At 31.5% G+C, this 15,060-nt stretch overlaps 1 pseudogene across 1 annotated transcript in view; it reads left to right on the forward strand.

Moving 5' to 3' along the window:
• Positions 1–2,658: 2,658 nt before the first annotated feature.
• The window catches only part of LOC145968024 (putative fatty acyl-CoA reductase CG5065), a 55,859-nt pseudogene continuing 43,457 nt past the window's right edge, over positions 2,659–15,060 (forward strand). The window contains exons 1-3 of the transcript XR_014437644.1: positions 2,659–2,790; positions 5,758–5,894; positions 6,257–6,512. The product of XR_014437644.1 is annotated as a putative fatty acyl-CoA reductase CG5065 (transcript). The remainder of the gene's footprint in view (positions 2,791–5,757; positions 5,895–6,256; positions 6,513–15,060) is intronic.

The raw sequence follows: 15,060 nt of genomic DNA on the forward strand, positions 1-15,060 counted from the left end.
GCACGCATACAAGCAAAGCGAGTTTGTCCCTCAAGCGGCGTTCACACCGCTGCGTATACGATTATTGCTTCGATATGTACAATGCTTTAAGAGACAAAATCATATGCGTGCATACGTGTGATATGTATATGTATGTGTGTACGTACGTGTGAGAGATTAATTTATCGTACAGTAACAATTTTCAAAATTTAATATCTTAGAAACGGAGCCGTAAAAATACGGAACTTCTGCTGCTAAATAAAATTAAAAAAAAAAGTAATTTATTGTATAGTAACAATTTTCAAAAACTATCCCTTATAAAAGCAAATTTCAAAAACCACCCCTTGAGGATGAAAAATAATATCTCGAAAATGATGCGTCGCAGAAATATGGAACTCACGCCGTTAATTAAGGTTTCTTACAAAGACTAATTTACCATATAATAATAATTTTTAAAAACCACCCCTTAGGGATGAAATCTAATATCTCAGAAACGGTGTGCTACAAAAATATAAAACCTGTGCTGTTAGATAAGAATTGTAAAAAGACTAATTTACCGTATAATGATAATTTTTAAAAACCACCCTTTGGGGGTGAAATCTAACATTTTAGAAACGGTATATCACAAAAATATAAAACCTGTGCCGTTAGTTAAGATTTCTACAAAGACTAATTTAGCGTATAATGACAATTTTTAAAAACCACCCCTTGGAGGTGAAATCTAATATTTCAGAAACGGAGTATCATAAAAATATAAAACCTATGCTGTTAGATAAGACTTGTAAAAAGACTAATTTACCGTATAATAACAATTTTTAAAAACCACTTCTTGAGGGTGAAATCTAACATTTCAGAAACGGTGCACTACAAAAATATAAAACCTGTACTGTTAGTTATGACTTGTAGAAAGACTAATTTACCGTATGATAACAATTTTTAAAAACCACCCCTTGAAGGTGAAATCTAACATTTTAGAAACGGTATACCACAAAAATATAAAACCTGTGCCGTTAGTTAAGATTTCTACAAAGACTAATTTAGCGTATAATGATAATTTTTAAAAACCACCCTTTGAGGGTGAAATCTAATGTTGCAAAACGTACCACAGAAATATAATGTTGCAAAACGTACCACAGAAATATAAAACATGTGCCGTCAGATAAGACTTATAGAAAGACTAATTTACTATGCAGTAACAATTTTCAAAAATAAAAAAATATCCCTAAAAATAATATGCAAATATTTTCCCCCAAAAAATAATTTGTAGAAAGGGTATAAAATTTTACAAAACGATGTGAAATCCCTCTAAAAAAAACCTTACAAAGGTAAAAAAAATACGCCAAGTACATAAAAAATATTCTACTTTGTATGCATTTTTAATAAAAAAAATTCCTTAAAAATAATTTTCTACAGTAATTTTCCCTCAAAAAATCATTTTTCTAACAAACAAAACCTCAACAAATAATTTTCATTAAAAAATATTAAAAAATAAAAAAGCAAAACTAAATATGAAATCAATAATTACTATTAGCCAAGTACTTAAGAGCAATTTGTAAATTTGATATAATATTTGCCGTGAAATATCAATTTTATACAGTAGAAATATTATACATAAATTCTCCCTAAGAAATTAAAACGCATTTTATATTTATTCAGAGAAAATTGATTTTTAAAATATTTAATGAGAATTAGGATTCTTTTAATTCTTAAAACACTTTTTATATAATGTATATAATTTAAAAAAAAAGTTTTACGCAAGTTTTTTAAGTCGCACAGTCTTTAAATCGAAGTAAGTTATGAAAACTTGGCGTGCCCGGATTGTTTACATTATAAACAAATATATCTCCAATAAAATGTAAAATATTAGACATTATGTAATTAAATATTTAATCTGTATTTGATTATGATCCGGGCACGCCAAGTTTTCATAACTTACTTCGATTTAAAGACTGTGCGATTTAAAACTTGCGTAAAACTTTTTTTTTAAATTATATACATTATATAAAAAGTGTTTTAAGAATTAAAAGAATTCTAATTCTCATTAAATATTTTAAAAATCAATTTTCTCTGAATAAATATAAAATGCGTTTTAATTTCTTAGGGAGAATTTATGTATAATATTTCTACTGTATAAAATTGATATTTCACGGCAAATATTATATCAAATTTACAAATTGCTCTTAAGTACTTGGCTAATAGTAATTATTGATTTCATATTTAGTTTTGATATTTTATTTTTTTTATATTTTTTTATGAAAATTATTTGTCGAGGTTTTGTTTCTTAGGAAAATGATTTTTTGAGGGAAAATTACTGTAAAAAATTATTTTTAAGTAATTTTTTTATTAAAGATGCATACAAGGTAGAATATTTTTTATGTACTTGGCGTATTTTTTTTACCTTTGTAAGGTTTTTTTTAGAGTTATATCAAACTCTATTCTGCTTTAGAAGAACTTCAGGGATACACTTTGGTAAGAATATATAAAAATATAATTTGCTTTTATTTTTTTTTGTCAATTTATATTCCTTTAATCGAATTTTTTATACAAATTTTATATACAAATTTCAATATCATTATCATGAATAATTATTATCATGAATTTATTAGTTTTTTTTCAACTAATAATTTTATTCGATTTATTGCATACATAATTTTAATTCTATAATTTCTTTATTGTAGTTGGAAAAAGATTTTGAAGCATTATATCCAGATGCACATATGAAATTGTATGCGGAATGGGCTAAATTGTCATGTTTTATAGAAAAGAAAATATTAAAAATAGAATCTAAATTCAAAGCATATTCAAATCCAGGTATATAATAAATACATACATACATACATATATACATATACATATACATATACCTACATATACATACGTACTTATGCATACATATATACATATACACACACAGACATACAAATACATATATATATATATACAGGGTGACCCATTTTAACTTAGGCAGCCAAATAACTCGAAAAATAAGCAAGATAGAGAAAAATGTTTTAGACAAAAGTTGTATGGTTTCGAGGGGGCCATAAGATGGTATCATTGGTTTGACCTTGAAGAGTCATTTGAAGGTCACGTGAAGGTCACTTCAATTTTTTTAAATGGAATATCCTATATATTTTTGTACATTCTTGTAGCTTATTTCGAGAGCTTTCCAAAACACTATAATTAAGTACCTTTCCGTTAAGTACTTTTTGAGTTATGATGCTTGAAATAATTTCTTAATTTTACATAAACCGTAAAATATCTTGTAAAATATTCATTTTTCGATTATCTTACCTTAATACTTTTATGTACAAAATAATGAGAGGAATCAATTGGTGTAAAGAAAACACATAGTTGTTTTTAAGAAAAAATATGGAATTGTTAATTGCAAATTACATATTTTTTCTTCGAAACAACTATGTGTTTTCTTTACACCAATTGATTCCTCTCATTATTTTGTACATAAAACTATTAAGGTAAGGTAATCGAAAAATGAATATTTTACAAGATATTTTACGGTTTATGTAAAATTAAGAAATTATTTCGAGCCTCATAACTCAAAAAGTACTTAACGAAAATGTACTTAATTATAGTGTTTTGGAAAGCTCTCAAGATGAGCTACAAGAATGTACAAAAATATATAGGATGTTCCATTTAAAAAAATTGAAGTGACCTTCACGTGACCTTCAAATGACTCTTCAAGGTCAAACCAATGATACCATCTTATGGCCCCCTCGAAACCATACAACTTTTGTCTAAAACATTTTTCTCTATCTTGCTTATTTTTCGAGTTATTTGGCTGCCTAAGTTAAAATGGGTCACCCTGTATACTAAAATTCAGGGTTGGGAAGTAACGCGTTACTTGTAACGCCGTTACCGTTATAGTAACTTTTTTTTGGTAACGAACTGGTAACGGCGTTACATTTTTTTTTTCTGTAACTGTAACGATAATGTAGTTACATTTTTTTAGTAACGATAACGAATTTAACAGGTACTTTTACCGTTACTTTTCATATTTTGAAAATACTTATGACATCGTATTTCTGTCATATTCAATTTTTAGTCATCGACCGACATTCATATAAAATTCGATAATATTTCGGATGAAATTTATTGCTTTGAGAGGTGTCTGTGAAGCTGACACGACAATCTACGAATTTCAAAAAAATACTAAGAGTTCTGATAGAATACGAAGAGTTCACTTTTCATAGTTCTACAGTTCCTGATAAAAATTAAAGAGTTTCGCATTCCTTATATTAAAAAATCGAAATCGAAAAAATGTGCTAACTTCACGAATCTAGCACGACACTCTTCCCTCTAAAGAACCAAAACGCGTTGAATATTATTATTTTTAGCAAGAGTTCCTAATAATTCTGCTATAGTTCAGCCTATATATGCAATTTCAGACTGATATTTCAATAATTAATAATTTTTTATGAATTTTTAATGTCCTCGTCCAGCACGACACTTAGTAAAAATGTGTCGTGTTGATGATATTCCGTAGTTTTAACAGCAGTTCTGGACAGTTCTATAAAAGTTTTATTCTTTAGAAACATTTTTCAAGCAGAGAGATTTTTTAAATAATTATTTATAAAATAGTAAACGGTCGGAACTCTGCGTAAAAATGTTCCTAAAGGATAGAACTTTTATAGAACCGTCCAGAACTGCCGTTAAAAATACGGAAAATTATTAGCACGACACATTTTCACTAAATGTCATGCTGGTCAAGAACATTAAAAATTCATAAAAAATTATTAATTTTTGGAATATCGATCTGAAATTACATATATAGGCTGAACTATAGCAGAACTATCGGGAACTCTTGCTAAAAATAATATTCAACACGTTTTGGTGCTTTGGAGGGAAGAGTGTCGTGCTAGATTCACGAAGTTAGCACGACATTTTTTCGATTTCGATTTTTTAATATAAGGAATGCGGAACTCTTTTTAATTTTTATCAAGAACTGTAGAACTATGAAAAGTGCTATCAGAACCCTTAGTATATTTTTGAAATTCGTAGATTGTCGTGCCAGCTTCACAGACACCTCTGGAGCGATTAATGACATCATTGGTCAATCACAGTTATTTCATTTGTCTGAGGAATGGATGTGATTGGCCAGCTTTTAAATTTGACGTAATATCGGACGAGAGCACAAAAAGAATGCAAATTTTAGCTGTATTTATAAATTTAATGGAAATTAAAATTTTTTTATTTACATGTGAAGTTACATGTTAAATGCTTTAAAATCTATATCTCTTTAAATTTTTTACGGTTAGATTTTGTAAATTTAAAATAAAGAATTTGTTGCTTTTATATTAATATTTTAATAAAAAATATTACCAAAGTAAATTTTTATTTAATTCTATCTTGTTTTAACATATTAAAAGTAACGGGAAAAGTAACGAATCGTTACTTTTGAAGTAACGGTAACGGTAACTAGTTACTTTTAAAAATAAGTAACTAATAACGGTAACGAGTTACTTTTTTTACTTGGTAACGAGTAACGGTAACGAGTTACTTTTAAAAAGTAACTTTCCCATCCCTGTTAAAATTTATTACACTCTAATTAATTATTTCCTTTATTTTTTTCTTATAGTATTATATAGTATTTATATCTTTTATTTTTTAATTATTATGTATTTACATTATACACATACATTTGTAACATAAAATTATAATTAATTATTTCTTTAATGTATATTTTTCATATTTTGTTCGTAACTTAATAATTTTCAATGTAATAGGTTTCTAAAATTATTTATAAAATTGTCTTGTTTATAGAAAAAAGAACAATTCAGCTTTTGTTAAAACTACCTTCCCTCTTTCCTGTATACACCGCAATTGTCGGAAAAGGAAAAAATAATAATTGGCGACCATCATTATATGAAAGACGAGAAGCATTTTTATGGGAAATTGAGGTATGAAAAGTTTATATTGTAACTTTTAATTTAAAATTTTAATTAATTATTAGTTTAAATTCTATAATCTTTTTTTTATTTAATAATATTTTAACATACTTATTTTTAATATTTTTAAATAAAAAAAAACACTTATATAGGTACACAAATAAGAAATAGGCTAATAAAAGCTGAACGCAGTAAATAGACGCAGCTATATTGTATAGAAATCTTTTTGAATATTTCGATCTCCTTTTTTTTGGACCATTTTCAATAAATTTATATGATAAAATAATTCACGAACATGTTATATTTTATTTATAATACATATTTTGTCTTTTATATATATTTTGTTATAGTAGATTTTTAAAATTTTGTTTTAGACATATGGCGATTTGAATATTAAAATAAAGGAAAGAAGAGAGAAGTTAAATACTTTTAAGTTGACATTGCAACCACAAGCTGTCATTATAGGCTCATCAGAAACTGATAAAAGATGCAATTTTGTCATTGTTGATGCAATACACTATGAAGTGGAAACAGCATTAAAGGCTATAGATATAGCTTTCAAATATATTCATAGCCTGCATGCTGAATATTCTAAGGAATGTGAACAAGTTTATCTTTTTTTACAAAAAGGTATTTATGGTATTAATACAAAATATGATAAGAAATTTAGTGCTGTTAGTAGTTTAATTAAAGAATATGAGAATTTTTCCTTGTAAGAACCGTGTTTCTTATGTGAACATTTCGATATATTATTAAATATATATTTTTTATTGGGGAGATATATATAGAAATATATATATATATATATATATATATATATATATATATATATAGAAGAAAGTATTTTGATATTATAATAAATATTTAATATATGTGTTTAATAAATTTATTATATTTGTGATTAATAATTAGAATAATTAGAATATTTTATTTACAAGTTTAATTAAAGCATTCGTTTTTATTTTGAATATTGTAGTTCCAACATAAAACTAATAACAGAAGCCGATTTTTGTTGTAAAAAATAACATTTAGGCTAAAATTGGTTACATTTTTAAAGTTAATTGTTTAATTATAATTCCCCAAAATGCCAATTTGTTTTATATGTAAAGAAGAATTTCTAGATATTAAAGTTTTACGTATATATTTTGAATATAATCATAAAGAAGTCAAACTTTATAAATGTGTAGAAAATAACTGTCAAAACAGAAAGTTCGATACTTTCGAATCCCTGAAAAGACATTTTAATTTACATCATAATATTCAAAAATTGCAAATGTTTATAAATGAAGATAAAAATTTTAATAATGAACAAAATGTTAATGTAGGAAATTTTGATCTTTAGAATGATAATTTTATAGAAAGTTCTAATCTTGATTCTTCAGAATTTAATTGTTTATTGCATTACAATAATTTTGACATTCAAAATCATACTATTGATAAAGTTACTTCTTTTTTTGCGAAACTTCTATCTAACTATGGTCTTCCTCGAAACCATGTTCAAAATTTGTACCAAGAAATTTAAGAACTTTTTTTTAAAGACTATCTTAACAAAATCGAAGATTGTCTCGATTCCATTCAAATTTCAAATGATAATAAAATTGTAATAACTCAGATTCAATCAATTTGTAAAGATTATAAACATTCTTTTGAGTTAATGTCAACAGAATATCGCAGAACTAAATATTTTACACAAAATAGACAATATGTAGCTCCACAATCGTATATAATTCGACATGGCACTGAGCAATATGTCAGTGAAATGGGACAGTTTATTTCATTAAGAGAAATGTTAGAGCTTTTTTTCAAAATTCCTTATGCTTTGGAGTCTATACTTTCGTATATGGATACTTTAATGAATTGTTCAGATAAAATATATAATTATATACAAACTGACACATGGAAGCACAAATTATCATTCTATAGATCAGATGATATTGTTGTACCCTTAATATTTTATTTTGATGAATTTGAACCAAATAATCCGCTTGGTCCGAAATCAGGTGTTGTTTATGTAACATTACTCGGTGTTGTTTATGTAACATTACTTTGTCTTCCACCTGAATGTCAGTTTACTTCGGATAATATTTTTCTTACATTAATTTTTGAAAGTGCTAGTAGAAAAATGTATGGTAATAAAAAAACTTTTGTTCCTTTAATTGATGAGCTTAATATTTTAGCAAATGAAGGGATTTTTGTTAAAACTAATGATGGAAAAACAAAAATAATATATTTTGCTACTGAATTTTGTACTGGTGATAATTTAGGGATTAATTCAGTCTTTGATTTTGTAGAGAGTTTTAATGCTTGTCATTATTGTAGAATTTGTAGAAATTCTAAACAAAACATGCAGGTGCAATGCAAGGATGATGTATCATATTGGCGAAATCCTGAAAATTACGAACAAGATATAATTAAAAATAATGAAACTTTAACAGGAATAAAAGAAAGAAGCATTTTTAATAACTTAAAAAATTTTCATGTAACTGTAAACTCTGCTTTAGATTCTATGCACGATCTTGCTGAAGGAATTTGCCATTATGATATGTGTGTTATATAATCAAACACTGCATAGAATGTAACTACTTTATTCTTGATCAATTAAACAGTCGAATGTCTGTGTTTGATTATGAACCCATTGATAAATCATCTGAACCTTCTTTCATTATACAAAAGTACTTAGATAAATTAACATTAAAAATGACTGCTACTCAAACATTGTGTTTTGTAAAGTATTTTGGACTTTTAATTGGTGATTTAGTCCCTATTAATGATTCATTTTGGTTACTATACAAACTTTTACGAGAAATTCTTGATATTGTTTTGGTAATCACAAAAGTCATTCTAATATTTTACGTGTGCTTATTAATGAACATCATAAATTATATCTACAAATAACGAAAGATAATCTGAAACCAAAGTTTCACATACTTACATTATCCTGATTTTATGGGACATTCAGGACCTATAAGCCAATTTTCATGTTATAAATTTGAAGCAAAACATAAGTTTTTAAAAAAATCGACTTCTGTTAATTTTTGTAAAAAAAACATAGCTTTTTCAGTTGCTGTAAAGCATCAATTACACATGTGTTATAGATTTCAAAGTTCCACTTCTATTTATCAAACTTTAGAAATAGGGCCTATAAAAAATAATAAATCTGAGATAACAACAATTATAGCTTCTTTGCCTGATGATATTAAGAATAATTCCAATTTAATCATTCCAAACTGGATTCAGTATAAAGGAACTTGTTTTCATGAAAATTTAATTATTTTAATTGACGAAAACGAATATGGCCCATTATTTGCTTCAATTGATGCTGTAATAGTATGTAAAAATATTGTAATACTTTATTGCGAGATTTTGATTACTATAGGATTTAATGAGCATATTCGAGGTTACGAAATAGAATTTTCAGGATTAAAGATAAATGTGAATATTGAAGATCTTATCGATCCTCTTCCAATAAGTGTTCATAAAAGTATTTCTAATGAAAAATATGTTTTAATGCGTTATGCTATTTAATATACAGCATTTTGCATATGATTTATATTATGTGTTAAAATAATAATAAAATATTTTCTCTTATATGGTAAAATAATTATTGTCTAATATGTCGGGAGACTCTCTTAGTCCGGTCGGGCGTAGTCAGTTTCTTCTAGATTCTTCAAAAGATCCTTATTGAGGTTAGGTACATGCTATGAGCGTAGCGAGCACATCTCGACGACTGCCCTCTCCCGCGCCTTTTCTTTCCTATCGTTAGCGACGCAAGAGGCAACTCGCTGTTTGCGCGAGTGGATTAAAATAATAATAATACATTGCCTACAGTCGGCCAGCCTGACACTACGACCGTCCCGGTCGTACGTACAAAATAAAATAACGCAACTAATAAACATAACGAATAACATCAGACAAATAAATATTCTATAGCTTAAATAAACACAAAATTATGCAAACTTATTTACTATTCGCGAATGTATGGTCTTATCGCATCAGCGGCGATTATATTATTATAGGGCATTTGCGTGACTTGAAAACCTTCGACATCGGCTATCACGTAACGATCAGAGTCTAATACTTGCTTCACAATGTAAGGCCCTTTGTACTTTGGTATGAGTTTCTTATTACTACCAACAGAAGTGTCGACATTGCGGATCATAACGTAATCACCTTTTTTATAATGTTTCGCTTCTTTATGCTTTTGATTATAATAACGCTCGTTTTCTCTTTGACTCTTTTGAATCTTTTCGGAGGCGGATTCTCTTATTGACACTAGATCTCGATTAGTATTTGCATCTAAGACTAACTTAAGTTTATCATTGATTTCACCGAGTTGTTCTACGCCGAACAACAACTTGCTAGGAGTTTCCCCTGTCGATCGACAGATCGTGTTATTAATCGCATATTCTACCTGACTTAAAACTCTATCCCATTTGTGTGGTTCGTCGCATAGCTTTGCGATCATTTGAGTAATAATGCGGTTGAATCGCTCTATTTGACCGTTTGCACGTGGAGTACCAACAGCCACGAGAACATGCTGGATAGATTCATTATCTGTAAACTCCTTAAATTTGTCCGACGTAAATGTCGTTCCTCGGTCACTTACAACGCATCGGGGCTTACTATAAGTCTGGTAGTAATTTCGCAGATGATTAATAGTTTCATCAGAGGTCGTGGACTTACACGGGTACAATTTTAAAAATTTCGTGAAAGCGTCCACTATTGCTAAAATATATCTATATCCGCGACCGGTTTTTTCAAAGGGACCACAATGATCGATGTGGATCGTTTGAAATGGTAAGTTCTCTTTCGGTATACTATGTAATTTGCCTTCTTTCTTTCCGCTTAAAGGGGAAAATTCTATATATCGCAAACAATTTGAAATATAATTTTTTACCTTTTCTTTCATTTGCGGAAACCAGTAAATTTGACAAATATTCTTAATGACTTTATCGGGGCCGACATGGCCAATGTCATCATGACACGTGCGAATTACATTACTTTCCATTGACGCCGGTACATAGAATAAGAGTTTTTTGTCCTTATCTTTACGATAAACAAGGCCGTTTCGTAACTCAAAGAATTTGTCTTCCGTTTTCTCTAACTTATTTCGGATATTCACAATACCTACATCTCGATCCTGTTGAATCGATAGAGTTCGCTCAAACGAATTTGCTTCTAATGTTAGAATACTATGGCATCGACTCAAGGCGTCGACGTGACTCATACGTGTACCGGGTCGATGTACAATTTCATATGTATACTGTTCTAAAAATAACGCCCAACGATATATACGCGGATTAACCGTCTGCTTACTTAGAGTGAGACGGAAACTATCGCAATCCGTCACTATTTTAAACGGGATGCCGGCGAGATAGATATGAAATCGTTTAATCGCATAAATCACAGCGAGACACTCCAACTCAAAACTGTGATACTTAGACTCTACAGCCGTCGTTCGTTTACTAAAATAAAACACGGTCGAAAAACACCGTCTTTTTGTCGTTGTAAAAGTATTGCACCAAAACCGTTCGCGCTTGCATCACAATGCAGCTCTGTCTCGAGAGTTGGGGAATAAATCGACAACGTCGGCTGAGAATATAACAATTGTTTTAACTTTTCGAAAGCTTCAACTTCTTCTGATCCAAATTTAAATACGGTATTCTTCTTAACTAAGTCATACAACGGCTTAGCTATCACTGAAAATTTTGGAATAAACCGACGGAAGTAACTAGCTAGACAAACGAACCGATGTGTTTCTTTTATATTTCGCGGGGTAGGGTAATTTGACACTGCTTCAATGTGTTGCTTACTGGGGCGAATGCCATTTTCGTTAACTAAATATCCGCGATATATAAAATCTCCGTTCGTACAAAAAAACACTTATCTAATCTAAATTACAATCGATATCGTCGTGCTACTTTGAATATATCTCTCAAAATGCTTAGGTGTTCATCAATGCTCTTAGTCGCAACCAGAATGTCATCAAGATATAACCTTATTTTCCCGAATGAGTTTCTCGAAAGTTTCATTAATAAATCTTTGGAACACGCGTGGAGCATTGGTCAACCCGAATGGCATCCAGAGAAACTCGAACTGTCCGATAGGCGTTACAAATGACGTATATTTTATCGAACACTCGGACATTTTTACATGGTAGAACCCGTTTTTTAAATCGAAACTACTTAAATATTTTTTCTCCTTCAACCGATCGATATGATCGTCTATCAGCGGTGTCGGGAAATTGTCTTTCACGGTAACCTTATTTAGTTCACGGAAATCGACACACAGTCGCGATTCACCATTTTTCTTTCGCACGAGAACGATTGGACTGGCATAGGGCGAATTACTCGGCCTAATCGTACCAGTCTTTAATAAGTCGTCTAAAATTACTTGTAGCTTTTCCTTATCAGCATACGTTAACCGTCTAGGTCGGAAGATAATCGGTTGATCATTTTTCAATAGAATTTTCATCTCGGTTTCCGGCTCACTTGTATCAGAGTCCCACTTATCAATATACTTTTCGTTATATAATTTTCTAACATTTTCCGCCACGCATGCTTCGATATCGGGGTTAATATTTAACTCTTCTCCAATTTTTACAAGATTTTCGATACTCTATCCGCATAATTTGGGTATCAGTACCACTTTCGCTCACTGAATCACATCTCTTAATTATCTTTATATTGTCGCTTAATTCGACCTTTATTAGCGGATTACGACAAAAATCTCGACCAAGTAATGCTTCACACGACATTGTTTCGCTCGGTACTGCAAGAAAACGTAATTTAACACTGATTTTTTCGACGTCGACTAATCTCGAGAAAGTGCCTAACACGCGGACGGGAGATTTATTTACTCCGCAGAAACAGTCACTATTGAGCGGTACCGGTTGGCGCGAATTTGTCGGAACATATTCGCTCTTTATAAGGCTCACTGGGGATCCCGGATCGACTATCGCATCCATTGCATATTCGCGATTTCTGTTTTCCTCACTTAATACTGAAAACTTTAACGATACGCAATACGGATCGCTAACGGATATCGGTTCGATTAAATTTACAGCGCTTGTCAATTCAGATTTTGATTCTTTCTCGAGGCAATCTTTTTTTAGGTGACTAGTTGACCCGTATCGATGACACGTTCCTTTTCTTTCTTCGGATGCGAACACGAAGAGGCCAGGTGTCCGACTTCTTGACAATTATAACATTTAACCGCCTTTCGACGTGAGGACAGCTCTCCACTCGACGCTGGGCTCCCTTTAGACACCGAATTTTCCTTCGTCGCTGACCTCTCTTCCTTTTGATATTTTCCTTGATCAATAGGTTTCTTCGATTCCCGATCGAGAAATTTCTTCGGACGTAGCGTTAATTTTTTGAACGATTCCAATAAATCTGATTGAGACCTGAACTGCATAATACGTGCTTGATCTTGAAGATTGTGGTCCGGTATACCGATGACGTAATCGATAACTTCGTCGTCAGTAATCGGTACTCGGTTGGCTAGGATTGTTTTATCGTGGAAATAACTCGTGAATGATTCGTCTGCTTGCCATGTTCTCTCTTCAAACTTCTTGCGTAACGACAACTTTGATTGGCGGAGGTCGAACATCTTCTTCATGCTCGCCAACAGATCTTCAATGCTGAGGGTAAGGTGGTCCGGCTTGGAGTGGAACCATTCGGATGCATGCCCTTTCAGTTTAGAACTTATCAAAATTTTCGTTGCGGCGTCATCCAAAGCATACGTCGTTCGTAGCAATTGTATCTGCCGTTCCCATCTCCAAAACGTGCCTTCACCACCATCAAAATCACTCAACAAGTCGCGAATAGCCCTTGTTGCCACATTCTCGCTCGTCGGTGGACTACCACGTCTTTCCCCGTTACTGTTTGCACACGGCGCTCCACGACTCTCAGCGTTCTCTCGCCTCATGATCTCCAATTCACGCTGAAGAAGAGCTCGTTCTCGTCTGAGCAGTTCGTTTTCTCGTCGGATTAAATCGTTTTCGATCAAAGGATTCTCAACAGACGCATCGTTATGACGCGCTTGGCACTTATCTTCTTCGCCTGCGGCGGCGTCCCGCGATCCATGGCGCTCATCAATTGGACAGTCGATAACACCGTGACGCTGTCGCGATCTTAATCCATCTAGCGTCGTCCATATCTCCGAGTCGCTATTGGTCAGTCGATTTATCAGTTCAGCCTTGTTACCGATCGTTGATAACTTCTTCTCGCGAAGAATGTCCTTAATCTCGGCGAGCGTATAATCGCTTGGTTGCTTCACCATTTTTAACGGTACAATGTACTTTGTTTAACTTATACGTTCCGGCACGCGGTGACGTATTATTAAGATGCGTAGACACAGTCAAAATATTCGCGATACGCGGCGTGGAATATTCTCTCCACACAGATATTGCTCGTCGACTCTCCGTACGACGATACGTGGTCGTATTTCTTCTGAGATATAACAATTAGCACACAGCTTATATACAGTCTAACGTTCGCGATACACAGCGCGAATCACACAGTCAAAATATTCTCGAGACACAGCACGGAATATTCTGTCTATTTATACAATCAACACGAGACACAATTTTCTCGATATCGACAATGGCACCCTGGCGAAAATAAGAAACTTTATAAAGCGTTAACAACCGTTGAGTGAGGGTTTTCTGAGAGTTTATATGCTTTTCAAACTTTGTAAGAGCACTTACATAACGCTGTTGGGTTTTGAATGCGTATCAAACGCTGCAGTGTTGCAATTTTTGTTCTACAAACTCTTTATATAATGTTACATGAAAGTTTTGCAATGCTGAGGTAACATTTTTCAGAGTACGTTCAGTAAACGTTGATACATCTTCGTGTACAGAGTTTACTCAGACTTTTCAAACGTTTACGATTACGCTATAACGTACAAACGTCTTTTAAACGCTGCAGTGTTGCAATTTTTGTTCTACAAACTCTTTACTAATCGTTTTTAAACTCTCGACGAACTTCCACAAACGTTCATGTAAACGCCAAACAAACGTCTCATTTTTGCCAGGGCACGCGGTCGTACTTTCTCGAATACCGTATATCGTTCGTGTCCTAACTTCGGATCCTCTAACGATCCTGCGTCTGATCTTTTAAAGTCCTTTGCCGATCCCACTTCTGAAGTTGTCGGGAGACTCTCTTAGTCCGGT

This window comes from Camponotus vicinus, unplaced genomic scaffold (genome assembly GCF_025532165.1).
Source record: "Camponotus vicinus isolate PSW18456_S1 unplaced genomic scaffold, iyCamVici1.0 SCAF_3, whole genome shotgun sequence".
Classification (NCBI taxonomy): Eukaryota; Metazoa; Arthropoda; class Insecta; order Hymenoptera; family Formicidae; genus Camponotus; species Camponotus vicinus.